The sequence below is a fragment of the Geotrypetes seraphini genome, chromosome 3, assembly GCF_902459505.1.
Source record: "Geotrypetes seraphini chromosome 3, aGeoSer1.1, whole genome shotgun sequence".
In the NCBI taxonomy this organism is placed as follows: domain Eukaryota; kingdom Metazoa; phylum Chordata; class Amphibia; order Gymnophiona; family Dermophiidae; genus Geotrypetes; species Geotrypetes seraphini.
In genome coordinates, this window is record NC_047086.1 from 302,544,828 (window position 1) to 302,568,699 (window position 23,872).

Sequence of the window (23,872 nt, forward strand, 5' to 3'; positions counted from 1 at the left end):
GTGCAATTCCCCCCTCGCCCCTCCCTTTACTCAATGTCCATTGGGGGAATAAGGGGGAGTCATGTCTTAATCCCTTCATTGGTCATCTGGTCAGTTTGGGCACTTTTTTAACTCTTATTCATTTTCAAAACAGGTCTATCCCCTTATCCCCATAGAATGTCCAAGTTCTAAGCTCACCACAAAACATACTCCCTTATGATCTAGACAAACTGGAAACAAAATGACCAAAAAGACATCTAGAAAGCCAGTTCTGAAAATGGCCACTTGGATGTTTTGACTAGTAAGGTGTCCATGTGCCAGCTTATGCTTTGGATGTCTATCGTTTTTTGAAAATGAGCCCCATAACTTTTAATTACTCCCAATTAGCGTCAATTATGAGGTGTTAATTGTCAAATATTAGGCCAATATTAGGCTTATTAGGCCAATTAATCAATTAAGTTTTGTGCGGCATAACTTTAAGTGCAATTTACAGATTTGGGGGGTTATTTTATTAACAATAGACCATGATTAGAAGGACCCCCTTATTACAATATAACCACCACCATCTAGATTTTTACAATGTATTGGAGAGTACCTCAGGATCATTTAAACCTGCTGTATCACATCTACATTATTTTTCTGTGCCAAACATTCCACCACATCTGGCTGACTTCCTAGTTATGTATCAAATGATTATCTCTTGGCCCACAGTCGTTTCCTAAACTATATCAAACCAAAATTCATGACCTTGTGCTTATGACGTCAGAACTCATGCAACAAGATTTCTTTCCTCTCCTTCAAATTATTTGTAAATTTACATGTAAAATAAAACATGAACGACTACAAGGACATTACATATTTTTCAGAAGCAAGTTGTCTGTATTGCAAAATTTGTAAAGAAGCATATTGCAAACTGTATCCTATGGAAACTACATAAAGAGATATACTTGACCCCTTAATACCTTTCTCTTGGTTTTATGGTTTTGACTGTGCAATACATATTTCGTGTGCACTCAAGCATATTATTCACAGTTTTAGAGTAAATGTCCTTTAAAAAAAACCCACCTTAATATGAATACATAGCAGATGCTTTACTGCCCATGGAAATCTGTGGGCATTTCAAGCATTCTGTTAGAACATGTTGAAAACTGCGATAACTGTCAAACCAAAATGATCTGTAATAGCACGAACGGCAACAGAAAGTTGGCAACAGGTCAAATCCCTCTTCGATATGCTAGATAGACTACAGGAGCACCAGAAGTCAGTGGATAACTATTTTTGCTGAGGGAAGGCAATGTATTTCATTGTGGCACACTGGAAATTGATGCTTTACCAGTATGAATTGTGCTAACCTCATGGAGGGGCTATTTAGGACATGACTTCTGACAATGGCAGCCTTAAGTGCATCATCCCTCTCAAAAGTGTGCTAATCCCCCCCCCCAAAAAAAAAAAAAAAAACCCACCAACAAACCCAACAATGACTAGAAAGTAGAAGGGAAGTACCTGTGCCTAGATCCCACATTCATCTAATGTCATAATTCATGTTCAGAATTTATGTGCTCACATAGCTCTTGGTCTTGCCCAAATTCTGTCCTTGGACTGCTCTGGCATTACCCTTATAGTAATTCAAAAATGTGTCTAAAGTCTATCAGGCACAATACTTTAGACCAATGGTCCCCAACCCTATCTTGGAGGACCACCAGGCCAATTGGGTTTTCAGGCTAGCCCTAATGAATATGCATGAGAAAGATTTGCATATAATGGAAGTGACAGGCATGCAAATCTGCCCCATGCATATTCATTAGGGCTAGCCTGAAAACCCGATTGGCCCGGTGGTCCTCCAGGACGGGGTTGGGGACCACTGCTTTAGACACATTTTTTAATTATTATATTGTGGTGGTAACAAGGTGTCTAACCTTTTTATATTTTGATATTGAACTACCCAGATAGTGACATAGCAGTCAGAGAAGAGAGATCCAGCAGCACTAGACAGTTAAGTGATACTGAAGATCCACTCCTGATGTGCTCAGTTGGATTTAACGAGGCAGGAGCCATTTACGTTCAAAAGAGATAACTATCAATTTTGCAAAAAACCAAAACAAACAAACCCTACCCTATTTAGAATAGTATACATTATCTACCAATATCTCTATGATTCTCAAGTCCTTGGATAAGACCCAAATTAATAATTAGCACCAGTCAGCATTGCTTGTGATATGACTCACATGAAGACATAATAATAATCACAATGGTAATTTAAAATTTCCAACATAACAGTAAAGTCTATGAAATTATTAGTCAAAATATACAAAGAATTCCAAGAATTGGGAGAATTGAATTGTTTTCACTGTAAAATGTTCAGTCACAATCTGTATTACTATTGAGGTTTTTTTTACCTTAAAAATTTCAAATTAATGGAGCTAAAATTGGTCATCAATTTTCTGTTAATTGATGCTAATTGGCATTAATTTTCAGTTACACGTGAAACTGACCATGCTGTTCTAAACCTTAGGCCCTCTATTACTAAGCCGCAGTAAAGGTTTCTACCACGGCCTGCAGCGCTAAATGCTCTGACCTGCCTCCAAAAAGGAACTCCCATCCACCATTCACTGGTAGATTTCCTGGACCAATTTTTACAATCCCTACAATCCCCATAACACCAATTTACTCTTGCCCATCATGACTTCACCTTCAAAATGGCTGTCAAAACCTCCAGATGAAGCCTTGTAGTACCACAAAACTGCTGCTAGAGGTCTCAGCGGCCATTTGAAGTTGAAATCGCTATGTATGGGATAGAGTGAATATTGTTCCTGCCCCTTATCCCCTATACTACCAGGGATTGTAATGGTAGATCCAGAAGGATGGGGATAGAGATTCTTGTTTGTGTATGTGTGTGTGTGAGCATGTGTGTGTGGGAGGGGGGACTTATGCTCTTTGGGATGGGGATCAGGGTTGGGGAAAAGGAGGGAGGGAGGGAGGGGAATGGATGATCTTATACCCTTATATGGGTTCCAGATGATATTCATCTGGGTCATGCATAAGTGTCTTATATGGGTACCTGCCTGAATATTAGCCAGGACTTTCATTGGGTTCAGTAGGCGATGGGTGGGTTCAACAGCTGCCTTCTAAGCCAGTGCTTGCACAAGGCCTGGCATCAAATATCAGAGGTCTAATTTAGCCAGTGGTGGCAAGAGCTTAAGAAAAACCCACTCACTGCCACTGACTGAATATTAACTAGTAAATCGTTATGCCATTGAGTAACATGAGAAGGTGATGCAGAATCGAATGACTGATAAACAGCATGCTAGAAAAATAAAAACATGACGGCAGATAAAGGCCGAATGGCCCATCCAGTCTTCCCATCTGCAGTACCCATTATCTCTTCCTCTCTCTAAGAGATCCCACTTGCTTATCCCATACTTTCTTGAATTCAGACACAGTCTCTTTCTCCACCACCTCTTCTGGGAGACTGTTCCACACATCTACCACCCTTTCTGTAAACAAGTATTTCCTCAGATTACTCCGGAGCCTATCACCTTAGCTAATCCTTCCTTGGGCTTCTTTTGTCTGAACAAGGGTTTCTCAAAGGAAAGGAAATACTTTTTGAATAAGGCAACTCTGGTGGGGCACATTACAAAATATCTGACTTGAAAATATTGAAAGGGGCAGCAACATTTATGGTTCGAACAAATTTAAAGCAATCTGTGAACTTCTCAATCTTGAAAAGGGGAAAATATACGTGGATTCCCTTGCCTTGACTAACTAACAACGCCCATATAGTTTTCCCCATTTCTTTATCAAACCACTGAACCTGCTGGCAGATTACAAGAAAATAATGTGGGGAGGCACACCTTCTTACAAAAACAAGTCAAAATTCCAAGGACATTGTAAATAAATGGCTATTTCATTCATTTTAGAACAGGTTTTTCAAATGGTTCACTAAAAACCAGTTTAGAAATGGATACAAGTTAACCCAATGAGCTGCAGATCTGAGGCCTTCTCCAGTAAATTACTGTGTTTACAAGCTAGCACACCAATAATAAATGCTAAGATTTGGTAAGCCTAAACCCCTTTCCTCCTTAGATATTGTCAAAGGCTTATAACTGATCCTTGCTTTCTTTTTTCTCCCTATAAATTTAACAAACTGCCTTTTTTTAAGTCTAGGAAAAAAGACAGAGGAATTAGAATAGACAATTGAGTGAAGAGGAAGAGTATTTGGGGCAAAATTGTCATTTTGATAAGATTTATCCTACCAAGCCTGCAGACTGATTTATTTCTATAGCTGTCTAAATCCCTTGCTATGTCTGCAAGACAAGACTTATAATTCAATCTGTATAATTCCTGTAGGTCATTCAAAATCTTAACCCCTAAATACTTGCACTTGCAGTCTACTTGAAGGCCCACTGTTTCCATATACTTAATACAAACCAGATCAGATTGATAGCAAAGCATCAGTAGGGATTTGGTAAAATTTATTGTAAAGTCCAACATTACCTCGAATCATTGATAAATTTTGTTTGAGAAGGAAGCAACTGTGATAACAGAGTCAGAAAAATTAGAGCATCACTGCTTAAGGAGACTAAATGCAGCTCGTTACTCATAGTGATTCCAGAGATGTCGCTATCTTTTCTAACTGCCAGAGCTAAAGATTCTGACAATAGCAAAAAGTAAAGGTGAAGGTCAGGTCAGGATGTCTCAAGCTCCACAAATGTTTTAAGTCAGGATCTCATAGATGAAGAAATGGATGTTTAAATACCAGTTGCATGCAACAAGACCATCCATTTTCAAAACATAAATGTCTAACATATCATCAAGTCTGGCACATAAATAGTGATGGTCTAAAATAACATAAAATGCACGAGTATATTAATTATAACTATTTAGAGCCTGATTATTACTAAATGGTTCCAGTGTTTGCTGGGGAACACAGTTCACATGATCAATAATAAAATCTCTCTCACACAAATATAATATCTGGCTCTGAGTAAAGGGCTATTACAGCTTCCTCCTTTTAACATTTCTATAGTATTGGACTGCAGTACTATGGCCTCCTTTTACAAATCCACGGGAGAAGTGCTACTGTGGCTTTGTAAAAGGGGTCCTGTATTATTAGGGGTATTTTTGATGTGATGAACAAAAATCCAATAAAAAACATGACTGTTTTCAAAACAGAAAAAAAACATCTATCTTTTTGTTTTGGAAAATAGTCATGTCTCAGACGCGCTTATCCTCAGTATGTCTATCTTTTTAAAATAAACCTCACATCCCAAAGAAAAATGCACTAAAGCTCTTGGGATATAGGAGGGGCCAGAAATTTTAGTATACTGGCTAAACAGATATCCTAGCAGAGCAGTGAGGCATCTTAGGGAGCACTATAGCGAGCTTCATATAAAAAGGCTGAAGTACACATCTTACTATAATAACCCCCTTATATTATTTAAAATTTATTATTTTTAAAAATTTGTAAACCGCCTAAGATTTAAGCAGTTTCCAAGTAACAAAACATTCATAAAATTGAAATATCATCCAACTGCCATTATCTATATTTAAAATCTTGTCCACATACATTATTTTCTGCAGCCTTCTAAAACCCACCCATTGCCTACTGGACCCAACTGCAAACCACACCAATAACCCTTATTCCTATAGGTGTGACCTATAATAATAATAATAATAATAATAATAATTTTATTCTTGTATACCGCCATACCCATAAAGTTCTAGGTGGTTCACATCCATTAATTAAGGTCCGTGATGACACACGGATTTACAAAATTTTGACAAAGTTACAGGCAATGAAGATGGGGGGTGGGAACTCTTTAATAGAGATTAAGCAGAGGTAACGGTAATACAGAAGGAAGGATTGGAAGGTATGAGATAGCGAGAGAGAGATAAAGTCTGGGGAGGGGGGAAGAGGGAGAGCCGAAGGAGCGGGGTAGTATGGGAAAGGGGAGAAAATAGGGGGCAAGGGGGATTAAAAGGCCTGTTTGCGGAGAAGGTGCGTTTTAGGAAAGGGGAGAAGCAGGGGGCAAGGGGGATTAAAAGACCTGTTCGCGGAAGAGGTGCGTTTTGAGAAGTTTTCTGAAACTAAGGTAAGAGGGGGCCTCGAGTATCATTTGGACAAGCCAAGGGTTCAGCTTGGCCGCCTGGTAAGCAAAGGTTTTGTCTTGAAATCTTTTGAAATGACATAATTTTAGGGATGGGAAGACAAACAGCTGGATTCTGCGGGATTTCTTGTTGGTGAGATTCAGAGTGAAATGGTGATTGAGGTATCTAGGTAATAGGCCAAAAACTGTTTTGTAGCAGAAGCAGGCGAATTTGAATAGGACTCTGGATTCGAAAGGGAGCCAATGCAGTTGGTGGTAGAAAGGCGTGATGTGGTCCCATTTGTTCAGGCCGAATATGAGGCGGACAGCAGTGTTCTGGATCAATTTTAGTCTCCTAAGGGTTTTCTTTGTGGAGCTCAAATAAATGACATTGCAATAGTCTAGTACGCTGAGAACGGAGGACTGTACCAGAAGGTGGAAAGAGGAGTCGTCAAAGTATTTTTTTATGGTGCGCAGTTTCCAGAGCACCGAGAAGCATTTCTTGACAGTAAGATCGGTGTGATTTTCTAGGGATAGATGTTTGTCTAGAGTGACTCCCAGTATTTTTAATGTTTGTTCGAGGGGGAAGACCAAACCTTTCACTTGGATTGTGGAGTCTTTGATTTTTTCATTGGGGGAGGCTAGGAAGAATATGTATGTACAGTGGGATTTGAGTTCACCATAGTTCACCATAAGTGTAGTAGTTAGAGTGGGGTATGGGCCTGAGTCCCCATCTCTATCGTTGGCTACACTGCCTACTAGGCTACTCCAGGAACCTGCTTGTGCCTCTACTAGGAATGGCTATAACATCTGAAGCTATCATACCGGCAGGTATGTACTGTTTTATTCACATCTTGGGGAGGGGGAGGGGAGAGGAGTTAGTGACCAGTGTGTGTGTGTGTGGGGGGGGGGGGGGATGGAGGTGCCTTGCTTTCATCCATCTAGTGGCTCTCTGTTGACTTTGGACACCTTTTTGGCACTTATTTGTTGTTAAAACAGGTCTAGCCCAAACATCTAAATTATGCCCTGGATGTTTTCTAAAATGCTGGATTATTGCAGAAAAACATCCACATTATAAGCCCCCCCCTCCCCAATTCAGATTCAGATGCACTGCATTCAATCATCATAGAAATCTATCTAGAAAATGAGTTTTAAAATAATGAATTGGAAGGGTTTGGCGAGAAAAATGTCTATCTGCCCATTATGCCACTTTTTGGATGTTTTTTGTTTTCAAAAATGAGACCTAAAATTTCTGAGAAATTCAACATCTTGCTTTGAGGAGTAGCATGTCAGTACAAAGGGACAACTAATCATGCAAACCTTGTCTGCGATATTGCCATGACAAGTAAGTTGATTCCAGTGGGCAATATGGGTAGACTCTATTTGGTATGATCACCGGCTCTGTAATTTTGAACTGAGCTGGCAGAAAAAAACCCAAGTAAAATAGGGAATTTTAAAAACTGGAAACAGAAAATGAATATTGTTAGTAGAGAAATGGTAAATCAAGTGGAATTTTGGTCACATTATGAATTAAAAACTAGATCTGAAACTGAAGAAAACTTTTTAACTGAATGGAAAAATTTTAGATACAATTGCACCTATAAAGATATATACAAAGAACTATAGAGTTTCAAATGCTTGGTATGATAAGGAATTACTAGAGTTTAAGAGAAAATTAAGGAAAGTAGAAAAAAGTTGGTTGAAATCGTATAAAATAGAAGACAAATTAAATTGGCAACTAAAGTTGAAAATTTATAAGAATTTAATTAAAAGGAGAAACAAACTAAATTTTATGCTTTTAAAATCAGGAGGACAAATATTAATAGTAAAGAACTATTTAAATTGGTTAATAATTTGTTTGATATTGAATCAAAAAGCGTCCAAAGATTGAAATTCCACCATCTTCTGAGGTTCTTGCCAAGTTTTTTAGGAATAAAATCATTAACTTGAGATCAAATTTTAGCCAAGTAATAGACAATGATCCTGAATATGTTACGACCAGATGATGGAGTAAGGGCTGACAAGAGTTGGAAACATTTTACTGCTCCTGATTGGACACTTTTTTGTAAACTATTTAGTAGATATACAAAATCTAACTGTCGACTGGATAACTGTCCACCTAACATTCTGAAGAATGCTTCTTTTACCTTTAAAGCAGATCTTTTTAAATGGATCACTTTTTCTTTGAGAGAGGGTTTGTTTCAAAAGGAGATAGGTCATATTCTAGTAACACCGATTTATAAAAAACCCTAAAGATTCTAAAGTGATTCTAATTATAGACCTGTTGCCAGTATTCTGCTATTTACAAAGTTATTAGAAGAATTAGTTAACTTAGAATTGGTAAAATACTTGGAAAAATTTGATATTCATCAAATGTCCCAATCTGGATTTCGCTCAGGATTTAGTACTGAAACTGTAATCGCTTCATTGATGGATCATAAGAACATAAGAAGTTGCCTCCGCTGGGGCAGACCAGAGGTCCATCCTCCATCTTCATGGGCTGTTCAGAATGGGATCCAGTGCATTAATACTTCAGCTGGATTTGAGCAGTGCATTTGATCTGGTTGACCACGAGATTCTGTTGGGCTATCTGGACTCAATTGGTATTTCAGGGAATGTTAGTAAATGGTTTCAGGGTTGTTGTTTGTTTAAAAATAGATCTTATAAGGTATACAGTGCTGGTAAATATTCTGTTTCTTGGAGTAATCCTTGTGGGGTTCCACAAGGTTCTTCATTATCACCAGCTTTGTTTAACATTTACCTAGTTGCATTGAATAATTTATTGCAAAATCTGAAGGTTAAATTTTACATCTATGCCGATGATATTACTATATCTGCTGTAAATGATGTCATTTACAGCAGATATAAAACATCAGATTTTAGTAATTCTGGCACAAATAGAGAAATGGACTATTAATTTTAAGCTCAAACTTAACCCCAAAAAAGCAAAGTTTGTTTTAGCTTGTCCAAATGATAATATTAATGAAAATGTACTTCAACTTAATGGACATAATTTCCCGATATCTAATACTATTAAAATATTGGATGTTGTGTTAGAAGTTCAGACAGATTTAATGATAAAGAAATGTTTTTCTGTCCTTTGGAAATTGCGCACAATTAAGAAATATTTTGATTTAGAGTCATTTAGGCTATTGGTTCAGTCTTTAGTCCTATTTGTCTTGGACTATTGTAACATAATTTATTTGGGATCTCATTAAAAAATTCTTAACAGATTAAGAATAACACAAAACTCAGCGGTTTGTTTGGTCTTCAGTCTGAAAAAACATGATCATGTTAGTTATTATTATAGACAGCTTCACTGGTTACTGTTTGATGCAAGAGTTTTATTCAAATTTGGTTGCATCTGCTTTAAAGTATTATTCAGTTTAGCTCCAGCTTATCTTGACTCTAAAGTTGAAAGGGGATAGATTCCGTACAAACGTAAGGAAGTTATTCACCCAGAGAGTGGTAGAAAACTGGAATGCTCTTCCGGAGTCTGTTATAGGGGAAAACACTCTTCCAGGGATTCAAGACAAAGTTGGACAAGTTCCTGCTAAACTGGAACATACGCAGGTAAGGATGGACTCATTTTAGAGCACTGGTCTTTGACCTGGGGGCCTCCACGTGAGCGGACTGCTGGGCACGATGAACCACTGGTCTAACCCAGCAGCAGCAGAAGCAGCAGCAATTCATATGTTCTTAAACGTGAATACACACAAATCTTACTGGTTTGCATTTCCATCGTTATACAAGATTTTTTGATCAAACTTTAGCATTCCAGGCTAGTAAAATGAACACCTGGTGGAGTATGTTAATTCATCAAGCTCAATCTTACCATGCTTTTAGAAAAACACTGAAAACCTACTTGTTTGATAAATTCATAACTTAATTGTTTTAGTATTGTATTTATGATATGCCATTTGGTGCATTTAGAAGATTTGCTGATTGTCCAGCTTTTCTTGATGTAAACTGCCTAGAACTCATTGGTATGGCGGTATACAAAAATAAAGTTTATTATTATTATTATTATCATGAGTTGCTGAAAATATCCTGTTTCAGATACATCAATTACAAAAGCATCAGGACAAGAATGTTCTCAGTGATGGCTCCAAGATGGTGGAACTTTCTTCAAAAGGAATTAAAACTAGAAAAGGACACCGGAAAGTTCAAGAACAGGATAAAGACCATCCTCTTCACAGATTACTTAAACTAATAATGTAACAGAGGAGATAACAGGATAGTCCTTACTAGGAGCACAATAGGGTGAGCACAGCAGTGATAACCAGAATTGCTGATGATATGATAAACAAAGTACAAATAACTAGAATTATCAGGTTATATGTAAATCTAAGATGAACATAGAACACGATACAGGTATTATGTGTGCAAATAAGTAGGATTTAGTATGAACATAGTACAATACTAGTATTATATGTGTGTCAAGTAACAGGCATTTGGAGATGTAGATCTCCCATAAGAGCTATAGAAAACATGTTGCTTCTGAGCAGCAATGCCAAATAAAGGGTTAAGGGCAGGTTTTGTAGTAATTAGTCGGTTTTCCACCTCTTCATTTTGGGATTTAGCAGAGATCATAAAAACACAGACAATGACAGCAAAAGGTAGATTTTAGGTGTGATTAGGGAGGCATTGCCCCCTCCAACATAACCGACCTGGTCATCTTCTATGGGAACTCTATTAGCCAGGGATCTGGTGGTGGGATACATGATTGAAATGTCATATGTGTATATTTATGAATATATTGATGTACTTCATCTTGTAAAAGGCAGATTATAAATAAACCGATCCAATCCAATCCTATAACATAACAAACCATTTATATACCGCAAAACCTCTCAGTTCGATGTGGTTAACAAATGCAAGTACTGTACATGCACAAGGAATTACATATTTAAATTACGGGAATGCTAATTTATAAAATTTGGCAAAGAGATGAGTTTTGAACATTCTTCTAAAAGTTTGGTATGAACAAAAATTAGATATCAAGTTACTAAAATACTTTCCCCAGATGCCGGCTTGGTAAGCTAATATTCTATTGAAAAAAACCCACTTATAAATACAGTCCTTTACTATTGAAAATGAAATTGAAGCAAGGTTGGCTTTCTGTCCATAAAGTTAAAATGATCCACAAGGTAAGTAGATATCAATCCATATAATGTCTTATAAGAAATTCAAAAGGAATGGGATGAGACAATGGACTCCCCAGCAAGCAAGCAGAGCCAATAGGGCCATGTCCCTTGCTACATTACCCTATTGGCTCTGCTTGTTTGCTGGAGAGTCCATTGCCCCATCCCCCACTCTTTTTCTCTTCCACTTTGCCTACGTGGGTTTGTTCCTTGCTGGATTTTTTGTGGTATTATACAAATGCAGCCCATTTTAAAAAGAATCCTTGTTAATGTGCAGGCGCAGTGTCACTTGTATGTAATCAGAGCATGTGCATTGTTCTGCTTACTTGCCTTGCTTACCACACAGCCAAAGGCACACTGCGGCATGCTCCAAAGCATCTTATTTCCAGGAACACTAGACATAGGGATGGAACCACACTGCTGTGAGCCTACCTATTCCAAATTTTGAGCTTCCTTAAAAACATATTTATTTGGACTGACATTTTCTTCTTAGTTTTGATTTTATATATATTTATATGGTTTTTAATTTTTATTTGGGCATTGGATCATATAGCAATCAAATGATCATTTTTTTTTCTTTCTCTCTCTCTCTTTATCTATACCTGTACTAAAATATTGGCGTTCTTTTCTTTTAAACTGATGTACACTGCACTGACGTTGTAACAAAGGGGTCCTTTTACTAAGGCACGCTAACCAACTGAGCATGCACTAATCAATTTAGCGCATGCTAAAGATTAATGTGCACTAAATGCTAACGCTCCCGTTATATTCTATTGGCACCTTAGCATTTAGTGCATGCTAATCTTTAGCATGCGCTAAATCGGTTAGCGTGCCTTAGTAAAAGGACCTCAAAGAGCGGTATATAAATACTAATAAACATAAATATATAGCTATGGTAGATTCCCCTCCCCCCCCCAATGAAATTGAAATTCCTAGATGAGGTCTTACAAAGAATAGTTTTCAGTCAGCTTCCAAAAGAAGAAGGAGCTGGTTGGAGTTATTATATTGATGAAAGAAGAACTCACTCAAGGTATTTTAGAGAGAGAAGGCAACGCCTATAGATACCGAAAAGGAAGAGGTGAACCAAAGCCATTAGAAACTACTAGTGGATGGAGTATCTAGGTCAGCACTGAGTAAAGAGGGGAGAAACAGCTAGATTAAGCACTTGCAATACCAGGGCTCTTGGGAAAAGGGGGGGAGAGATATAGAAAACTAGGGATTGTGCTATTTCTACTGCTCCCTCCCCCCCCCCCCAATACTTGGCTTTTGCAAAGTATCTACAAGCTTTGAAGCACTTTGGACTCACTGAAAATTAATATGTCAAAGCACTAGTTTGTAAGTATCTACAAGCTTTGAAGCACTTTGGACTCACTGAAAATTAATATGTCAAAGCACTAGTTTGTAAGTCAAAAATGAAGGTACTTTAAGTAGTATGATAATTCTTGTGTACAAGGGGGTGATGAAAAGTTCTCATCCCAACCAAAAGGAGAATGATGTGGATATGGTTCATTCAATGATCTGAAACAAAGTCAAAACATAGAACTTTGTTTCTGCAAATTGGCACTTAATGAAATACGATAACAACTCTTTTCAGTTACAGTGGCATAATAATGCTCAGAATTTAGGAAGTTGATTGGTTGGACTGAGAATTTTTCAGCACCCCCTCATATGTCTCTGAACCTCAAATCTCTATGTTTATATTACAAATACATATGACGGTGTCTGTAAGTTAGAACCTTGCAAGTTGCAGTACAACAGTGCGACCAGTTTTAATCAGCTTTAACAGAAAATATATACCTTCTATCATATCACCATGCCTTGTGTTGGAAATATAATTAATCATGTTTTTGGATTTATTTTTATAGGTTGCATGTTTGTCACAAAAATAAAGTTGAGCTGGAACACCCTGAATATGGGTAACACATGTGTTTCTGCCTAAAAGTATGATTTCCATACAAATAAATTACACTAAAAATTCCCCTAAAACTTACCATGTAGATATGTTTTTCTCATTTTTTATTTTATATTAGAAAAAGATTTACCATTGCATTTTTCTACTTTATCTATCTAAAGTCATATACATTTAAATAAAACAACTTTCAATCTGTCAGTATCATAAACATGAGAAATGGAGCCTACAAAATGTGGTAGCTGGAATAATATTATTTATTTGCTCTATTTCTGGAATATTCAGTAGCTGGTGTGTCTGGGCAATATACTTTATTTGCGTGAAGTATATTATTGTTATCAAGTGGTTTCAAATGACATCATAATGAATGCCAGTATTACCTTTCACGGATAATAAAACCAGACAGATCTCCATCCCCCTCTGTTTGTATTTATGGTTTAAAATATTCTTTGCAATCAGCTACCACTTTATATAGTAAACAAAGAGGTTGGAAAACAGGAATGCTGTCGTATTTCAGTTTAATGAAATCAGGACATGAGGGTTGGGTTTTTTTTCCCCGGTCACAGAGAGAGAGGAAGGTTATAGGGTAGATTCTGGTGTGATAAAAGATGTATCATAGAGACTGAGTACATCAAAATAATATTTTCTTCTATTAACAATGGGACTTATTTTGGAAGCCTGTTAAAGAAACGTTAGCTTTACTATCATTTTACTCATGTGATATTTGCAATAATTCCATCATCTGCTGCACTGTTCTGCTAGAAATGATCAACAAAACATTATTATAATGTACAGTTCATGCATATCTAATTCCAGTTACCCATATGTTACCTAATTACAGATTTTAATCACTTTCCTAAAAAAAAAAATTTAAGACATCGCTTAGAGTTAGTTGTAAGCTATTAAAATGTGTGAATAAAATCACTACCAGTTTCACAGAATGAGAAAAGAAAACATTCCTAATTTACCTGAAAGGTTAAATTATCATGCTGATATTATTCCTTTCCAGAGAAGCCATGAATATTTCGGTGGATGAAGTAAGTTCCTTCCCCCTCCCCCCCCCACACACATACACACCCGAACACACATTAAATCACACTCAGTTTCCAATGCTTGTAAACTGCTCATATGTCAACTATACTCTATTTATTACATCTTACTCTTTAAATATCACCTCTGACAAACAAAAGAAAAGCAAATGTTCCTAAATTTCCTGAAGGGCTGAAACATCAAGCCTGGATTATTATTGTTTATGTCTCAGCTTTAGCAGCTCCAGTGTCTCCATGGTCTGCTGTGCGCTGTGGCTGGCAATGATGGATGACCATTACGGCAGCTTATTGGAAATGGCTTGATTTATAACCCGTTCTCGTGCTCCAGTCTAATGGCTTCATTTCTTTCCTCTAGTGCGTGATGCCACAGCCAAGGTCATTCCGCCAATGGCCTTTTGTTGTTAGTTTGCTGATGACCAGTGTGTTTGAGAGTCAGCAAGGAAAAAAGCCAATCTTTACATTTTAAGGTGTTTTTTTTTTTTTTTTTTCTTTCCAGCCTCTGATAACTGCGGCAGAACAGTAGATTAAATGCTGTCTTCTATTTGCTTCCCCTGCTTGCCAGACAAGGGGCTGCTTTATGATCCTCTGTGGGAAAGTCTATTACTCACATCTACTTTAAATGACCAACATCAAATATATACAGCACCCATTAAAGCAGAGATCAATAAAAATGCCATTAAGATAGTAAAAGTTGCTGATATTAGTGAAGCCCCCAAACAAAATATTTGATTTTCTTTCAGGTTGTTAGTGAGATGGAATACAAACGTATAAGAGAATGGAGAGAGGGCCAGGCCTGCGGTCAATAATTTATCTCTGAGATTCATTCAGCCTCTCACCCAATATTTCCCTCCCGCCTATTGATTCCTAATCATTATTTGTCATAAGCTGTCCTAACTCAAGGAGAAAATATGCCCTGCATGTCCAAGGGGAGCCATACCTAAAGAAATAGAAAGGAATTTCATTAAAAAATAAACAACAACAAAAAAAAGAAAGATAAGAAAGACATTGCTGCTTTGATAAACTCCATATGCAACTTGCAGAAGCTTTTCAAGTATATTTTGGCAACCTGAGATGCATGAACTGGTACATTGCCAGAAATTATTTGATTCAGTCCTGTTTTAAATTGTTTATCACCTTTCACAATTGCCATGAAACATTGCTTAGAATGCTAGTATGACACACACTTTGGGCCTTATTTACTAATCTGTGTTAGCTATTAATGTGTCAGTAAATGTACGCTGACAGTTAACATGGGTGCCACGCTAAAAAAATGGCTCTGAAGAGAGCTGCGTTGAATGAAACTGTATCGTGCATTAAAACTTGCTTCCCTGATACAGCCAGAAGAGGCGAACCAAAGTACTATGTTGGAGGCTGTTCTGAAATACAGTGATTCACCTTTAAGACGTGTGGCTTTGTATTCTATTGCAAATGCATGTTATACTTTTTTCTGTGGACTGAGAATATTGAAATTACTAAAAATGGAAGAAAAATATTTTAATTTTATATGAGTAAGCAATATGAGATAATTATCAATGAAATACTAGAGGACTGGTAATGAACTGGGTATGATCCGAAGCTCACATGAATGGATCATGTTATTCTGTGTTCCTTGGAACACCCATATTGTTGGCTTTGTATTCTATAACTATAAAACTCAATAAAACTTTTTAGAACAGTAAATTCTTTTTTGAATGAAACCTATCTGAAGATTCTCATAGATCATTTTGAGTAGATGTGATGTTTGGTCCCTCTGTCTGTTGTGAGTTACGCTAAAAATGAGGCACTTCAGTAGTTACCTAGAAACAGAGAAACACGATGGCAGATAAAGGCCAAATGGCCCATCTAGTCTGCCCATCCACAGTAGCCATTATCTCTTCCTCCCCACATGAAATCAGACACAGTCTCTATCTCCACCACCTCTTCCAGGAGATTGTTCCATGCATTTACCACCCTTTCTGTAAAAAAGAATTTCCTTAGATTATTCCTGAGCTTATCACCTCTTAACTTAATCATATGCCCGCTCATTCTAGAGCTTCCTTTAAGAAAAAAGAGACTCGACTCATACACATTTATGTTACATAGATTTTTAAACATCTCTATCATCTCTCCCTTCTCCCGCCTTTCCTCCAAAGTATACATCTTGAGATCTTTAAGTCTATCCCCATATGCCTTTAAGTCTGGACAGTTCTGTATTATAACTGGATGCGACAGTTTAGGTGCTCACTCTATTTGGGTTGCTAGCCTACTCAATAATGGCAGTTGGGTGCATTATTTCCATTATAGAATACTAGTGTAAGTTGGTGGTTATGTGCCTATATTTAGGACACGCCCACTTATGCAATGTCAATAGCAGGTGTAAATGTGTGTGTCTATATATGGTACTTACATACATATTCATGTGAGTTACACATGTATATTACCTGTGTGAGAGTTATACCCATCATCTACCAATGCTCCTCCCCCTGTAATATTCCCTTGCATTTCTATGTTAAGGCTGCCACACATTAAAGTTATAGAATACTGCAGAGTACACATCTAGAACTTATATGCTAGCATTCTGCAAGTTTGTGTACAATTGGTACCTAACATCAGGTGACTTTTTTTAGAATGGGGGGGGGGTAAATGCCCAAATATACACATAGCTGAATGGATTAAAGTTTGGGTAGGGCAGAGGTGTTGCCTTGAATGGGCCCAGGTCCACCCAGTTTGGGCTCACGCACATCCAAAATTCTGTCACCTTTGTTATGGCTAGCAGGAAAATCCCCAAACTCTTCCAGTTTCTCCTATTCTCTACAGTTGGTGGCACTGTCCATGTGTTGCTGCTATGCTCCACCCCCCACCCCTTTTACATGTATGAAAACTGAACATGTGCAGGAAGGGAGAGGCCAGTACAGCAGCAATGCATGGACAATGCTGCTGGTCAGGGCCGCCATCAGGGCAGTACTATACCGGTCCTGCATTCAGGGGCCCAGAGCTGACAGGGGGCCCGGGCTCCCCCAGGGTCCTAGGCAGTGTTCTAAGGCAGGGGCGCCAGTAGCTCGCCAAGGCAAAGTGAGTCGATCACCCAGGACTCACTTTGCCTTGGTGATCTATCGGGCTGATCAGTCTTCCTCTCCCCGACGTCAATTCTGCAGTTGGAGAGGAAGTTCGGGCCAGCCAATCGCTGCCTGGCTGGGCGGAACTTCCTCTCCGACGGCAGAATTGACGTCGGGGAGAGGAATGCTGGTCGGCCCGAAGCAGGGAGAGCATGCGTCGCGTCGGCATCAGCTTTGGGGCCTGTTATCCATTGATGGGTCCTGTTCCCCGATGGCAGCGGCAGTGGCAGTGGCTTGGGGAACGGCAGGGAGAAAGAAAGAAAGGGGGCAAGCAGGGAGACAGAAGGAAAGAAGAGAAACAGAAAAAAAGAAAGGGGGCATGAAGAGAGAAAGAAAAAGTTGGGGGAGGGAATGAGGTGTGGAGGAGGCTGAAAGAAGGGAAGAAAGATTGGATGCACAGTCAGAAGAAGAAAGTGCAACTAGAGACTCATGAAATCACCAAAGGTAGGAAAAATGATTTTATTTTAAATTTAGCAAAGTGGAGGCAGTATTACCACAGTTTTCAAAGGAATTTGCCCAAATAACTTAATAGTTAACTGGGTAAATTCCCAGAGATGAAAACTTCCCTTCACTTACTATGCACAGTTCTGAATTTATATCTGCTGTCTATATTTTACAATATGGTCCCCTTTTACTAAACCACAATAGTGGTTTTTAGCGCAGGGAGCCTATGAGCGTCAAGAGCAGCGCTGGGCATTCAGCGCAGCTCCCTGTGCTAAAAACTGCTATTGTGGTTTAATAAAAAGGATGGGGGGTATATTTGTCTATTTTTGTATGGTTGTTACTGAGGTGACAATGCATAGAGTCATCTGCCTTGACCTCTTTGAAAAAAACCCAGAATAGGAATGATAATTAACATTTTCTCAGCGTATAGTGTGCTTTGTGTTTTTTAATTTTATTGTTGGTAGATCATTTTGACTTGGTCATTTTAAAGTAGCTCACAAGCTCAAAAAGTTTGGGCACCTCTGAGCTAGAGCGTTGAAACTGTGTATTTCTATTTTATCCCCCCTTTTACAAAACTGTGGAGCGTTTTTTAGCGCCAGCCGTGGTGGTAGCAGCTATGATGCTCAGAATTCTATGAGCGTCAGGGCTGTTACCACTGTGGCTAAAATCCACACTACAGTTTTGTAAAAGGGTGAGGGGTTAGTTTGTGGTGACATATTCCATACTAGGCGAAGGTGTTTTCTGTGTTCTGTTTGTTCAAAAGACATGGTTTTCTGTTAGGATTGATGGTGTAGGATTGATCTGTGCTGGTCTGGCTTGTTTAGTTTTACAATGGGTGTATTGATGTACTGCTCACTGCAATATGTAAGATGCTGCCTTTTCCTAGGTACTCATGTGTGACGTGTGGTTTGTTACTAAAAATCATGTTTTTCTTACAGATGGGGGGGTGCCAAAAAAATGATGGGCCCCGGGTGTTACATATGCTACGTACGCCACTGTTTGTAAAAATACCAGAAAGCTGGCGTAGCAAAAACTTTAAGTAAATTGTTATTCTTCTAAGTTTTGAGTATTTAACCCTTCCACAATCTCACGGGCACTCGTTTCAAGTTTATTGAGATTTTGATTTAAACGCAATATCAAATATTTTCAATGCGTATAACAAAAATAAATTTGGGGAAATAAATAAAACCATTTGAACAATAAACATACAAACATATCCATAGATGATTAAAATTACATAAGGAGTACAAGGATAAACTACATTTGTTTAAAATGCGTTCTCCGCGCCTGCTCATAAATTTGTTGACTGGAAGGATCCAGCAATGTGGCCAGATGTCATTCAGGACAAAGACAGAGAAAGAATTGTGCAATTTGGATTAATGATGGAAGATGATTTAAAGCAAATGGCACAGTCTATGAGTAAAGATCTTGACGGACATTCTTTTTATGAATATCTCCTCTATGCCAAATCACCCAATGGACGTGAGAAAATTTTAAGGGACTGGCTTAGGTGGAGCATTAGCAGAAAAGTATGTGTGTATTCGGCCCATGGAAGAAGGGGGGGTCGGGGGGGAAGGGGTGCGTGGGGGGCCCAATAGGATTGCTCAGTAAGGGGCCCAGAAATTTCTGATGGTGGCCCTGCTGCTGGTTGCAGTAAATAGGAGGAAGCAATATCATCAAAGGGGAGGAAGTGATGTCAGCATGCCTAATGGCTGCCTAGCTCCAGAGCTCTGCTTGGATACAATGCTATTATAAATTTTTTACCTGTATCAGTTGTAATAAACAGCTGTTGGCTGTAATTTGAAGGCTGCCTAAGTTTGTTGGAAGCGGCCGGGTGTGTTAAATTGCAGCAATATCAGTAGAGCGGAGCAGATCATGGGCAGCTGATTTCATGTGGCAGCATGTGAGAAATCAAAATGGTGAAAACAAGAAAAAAACTGCATATACGATGTACAAGGTTCAAAGTCTTTATTGGAGAAAATACAATGTAGCAATCCAAATAATGGTTCTCATATATGGAGCACAGGACCCGACACGGTCCGTGTTTCCGAAAACACTCTTTCCTCAGTGGTGCTTAAATATAGAGAACCTTATTGAAAAAAGATAACTCAGGTATTGAGTTATCTTTTTTCGCATGCGGATTGTGAAAAATTGCAGGCAAATCTTAGGAAATTGGAAGATGAAATGGCAGATGAAATTTAATGTGAACAAATGCAAAGTGATGTACATTGGGAAGAATAACCTGAGTCACAGTTACCGGGTCCACCTTGGGGATTAGCACCCAAGAAAAGGATCTGGGTGTCATCGTAGACAATACGATGAAATCTTCCACTCAATGTGCAGCGGCGGCTAAAAAAGCAAATAGGATGCTAGGAATTATTTTAAAAGGGATGGTTACCAAGACTAAGAATGTTATAATGCCCCTGTATTGCTCCATGGTGCGACCTCATCTGGAATATTGTGTTCAATTCTAGTCTCCTTATCTCAAGAAAGATATAGATAAAGGGAAGAGGCCAACAGAGCAGAGTTGATCTGAGCAGGAGAGAGCAGGAGAAAAGCAGTTGCAGAGAGAGGCAGAGGGAGAGAGAAGCCAAAGAGGGAAAAAACAGAAAAAAGAGCAAGAGAGAGAAGCAGAGGCTGGAGACCAAGAGGGGAATCGGTGAGAGTTAGATCCGCCCCCCCCCTATATTGACCACCAAAACTCCGCCTTAAAAGGGAAAGGGCCAATGGTGCTCAGCCATTCGGTGAACATCAAAGGCGCGCACCTTACGAGATTGCCTTTGCGAAGGGCCTTGAGAAGGGACGAGCCACCGCTAAAGCAGAGCTGAAAGAGACCACAACAGACACAGAGGGCACATAACCAGGCAGACCCAGCAGGTACAGAGGACAGAGACCACAGCAGGCATAGAGGGCATACAACCAGGCAGACGCATCAGGTACACAGGTCAATCAACCACACCCCACTAAAGGAGAGCAGAAGGAGATCACAGCAGGTGCAGAGGGCACACAACCAGGCAGACACAGCAGGTACAGAGGACACACAACCACATACCACTAAAGGAAGACACAGCAGGCACAGTGGACACACAGCCAGGTAGACACAGAGGACAGCAGGTGCTAAGAACAGCCACATCAGGCAGGCACAGAGGACACAGCAGGCACAGAGGACAACCACAGCAGACGGCAAGCAGGCAGCAATGGAAGCAGCAGGCAGAAGCAAGATGTTGAGCTACCCAGTTTTCTGCACCGTCTGCCATATGTATGACTACCTCCCCTCTGGGAGGCAGTCTTACGTATGTGCTCGATGCAGAGAACTGGAGAGCCTGAAGAGACAAGTTAAACTCCTGGAGGGTAGAATATTGGAACTGGAGGCACTTCAAGCAGTGGAGGAGGGAGACAGAGATGCAGAGAACGTCAAGACAGGGGAAGCAGAGAACAAGACAGAAGACACCATAGAGGAAGAAGTCCGAGAGCTGGAGAAGATCATAGAGGAGGCATACAGGGAGGCTGTGGAAAATCACTAGCAACAGTGGAACTGCTGAAAGACACCTACAGAGAGTGTGGACCACCCGACGGACAACCACCACCAAGAAATGGGTGATACAGCAGCAAGAACGAAGGATACCGGCCTGCGTCAAGAGAGATGGACATGCACCAGGGACACGGACCTGCGGTTGGAGAATCAAGAGAAGATAGAGAGGACAGCAATCATTGTGGGGGACTCCATCATCAGACAAGTCGACAGCCACATAGCAGAAGGAAGACTAGATTGGCTGGTGATCTGCCTACCGGGTGCCAAGGTAGAAGATATAGTGAGCCGCATCGACAGGATCGACAGTGTGGAAGAAGAAGATATGACGGTGGTGATCCATGTGGGGATGAACAACGTGAGCAACAGGAACTACAACAGGGAAGTACTGAAGGACCAGTTCTGAATGCTGGTAAGGAAGCTGAAGACTAGAACGCAGAGGTTAGAATTCTCGGAGATCCTGCCGGTACCCAGGGCTAATGAAAAGAGGCAGATGGAGCTGCAAGCAGTCAACGTGTGGATGCGGCGCTGGTGTGAGGAAGAAGGATTCCACTTCCTGCGCAACTGAACAACATTCTGGGGGAAGAGCAAGCTATACAGGAAGGACAGATTCCACCTCAGCAGAGATGAAACGAGGCTACTTGCAAACAACATCAAGAGAGAGGTTGAGAAGTTTTTAAACTAGGAAGAAGGGGAAAGCCGATAGTCGACCAAGAGAGAGAGTCAATGGTTCGGGAACCAGTATACCCGGAGGATACTGTGCAAGAAGATAGAGGGAAAGACTCACCAGATCATAGGCAAGACAAATCGAAAAGGCACACGAGGGAAGGAAATGCAAGAAAGGAACAGGCCGCAAACTCAAGTGTATGTACATGAACGCAAGGAGCCTTAGAAATAAGATGGGTGAATTAGAAGCTATGGCACAAAGAGATAACGTTGACATCATAGGCGTCACAGAAACATGGTGGACTGAGAAAAATGTCTGGGACACTGTGCTACCCGGATATAAACTATACCGCAGAGACAGAATGGTTCAAAAAGGTGGGGGCATTGCCATATACGTCAAAGAGCGAATTAAATCTACTGGAGATTACACCCCACAACTGACGGATAAGGTAGAGTCTCTATGGGTCAAAATTCCAGAAACAAATGGCCTGGAAATGAAGATCGGCATCTACTACCAACCCCCGGAGCAGTCCGAAGAAATTGACGGAGAAATGACAGATGAGATAAAAGCAACAGCAAGAGAGGCAACGCAGTTATCATGGGTGACTTCAACTATCCAGGAATAGACTGGAACCTAGGCACCTCTGGCTGCATTAGAGAGACCAAGTTCTTGGATGCTGTAGGTGATTGCTTCCTGGAACAACTTGTCAAGGAAAACACTAGAGGAAATGCAATTCTAGATTTAATTTTAAATGGTCTACGAGGACCGGCACAAGATGTAGAAGTAGAAGGGACACTGGGAAACATCGATCACAATATGATCCGCTTCAATCTGGATGCAGGAGAGAAACATCAATTCAAAAATACAGCCATGGCACTGAATTTCCGAAAAGGGAATTATGAAGGGATGAGACTTATGGTAGGGAGAAAGATTAAGAAGAGGATGAGCACTGTAAAAACGCTAGAGCAAGCTTGGTCCCTTTTTAAGGACACAGTCACTGAGGTCCAAAATCAATATATACCGCATATCAACAAGGGATCCAAGAGGAAAAAGAACCAAGAACCGGCGTGGCTCACTGTAGAGTTGAAGGAAGCAATAAGAGACAAGAAATCTTAATTTAAGGAATGGAAAAGGTCGAAAATGGATGAAAACTGGAACAAGCACAAACAACATCAATGCAGGTGCCATAAGGCGGTAAAAGGGGCCAAAAGAGACAACGAGGAAAAAATAGCCAAGGAGGCAAAGAACTTCAAGTTGTTCTTTTGATATATTAAGGGGAAACGACCCGCGAAGGAAGCAGTGGGACCGTTGCATGACCATGGAATAAAGGGAGCGCTAAAGAAGGACAAAGCAATCGCCAACAAACTGAACACATTTTTTGTGTCTGTATTATTGAAGAAGATATACACAGCATACCAGAACCTATCAGGCTATATGCTGGAAATGAAGACGAAAAGCTAACAGGATTGACGGTCAGTCTACAGGAAGTGTGTGGGCAAATTAATAGGCTTAAGAGCGATAAATCCCTGGGACCAGATGGCATCCATCCGAGGGTCATCAAGGAACTGAAAGGGACCATACCTGAACTGCTTCAACTAATAGCCAATCTGTAGATCAAATCGGGAAAGATTCCGGAAGACTGGAAGGTAGCAAATGTTACGCCGATCTTCAAGAAAGGTTCAAGGGGAGATCCGGGAAACTACAGACCAGTGAGTCTGACCTCGGTACCAGGAAAGATGGTAGAGTCGCTGATAAAGGACCGCATCATTGATCTCCTTGATGGACACGGGCTGATGAGGACCAGTCAGCACGGTTTTAGCAAAGGCAGATAATGTTTGACGAACTTGCTGCACTTCTTTGAGGGAGTAAACAGACAGATAGACAAGGGCGACCCGGTCGACATTGTAGATCTGGATTTTCAGAAGGCATTTGACAAGGTTCCGCATGAACGACTACTTTGGAAAATTGCG

General features: G+C 39.8%; 1 long non-coding RNA gene across 1 annotated transcript in view; it reads right to left on the reverse strand.

Annotated features, from left to right (window-relative positions):
- Nucleotides 1-14,140, reverse strand: part of LOC117356648 — a 65,850-nt gene extending 51,710 nt beyond the window's left edge. The window contains exon 1 of the long non-coding RNA XR_004538688.1: nucleotides 14,087-14,140. This is a non-coding gene — a long non-coding RNA (uncharacterized LOC117356648). The remainder of the gene's footprint in view (nucleotides 1-14,086) is intronic.
- Between the last annotated feature and the right edge of the window lie 9,732 nt (nucleotides 14,141-23,872).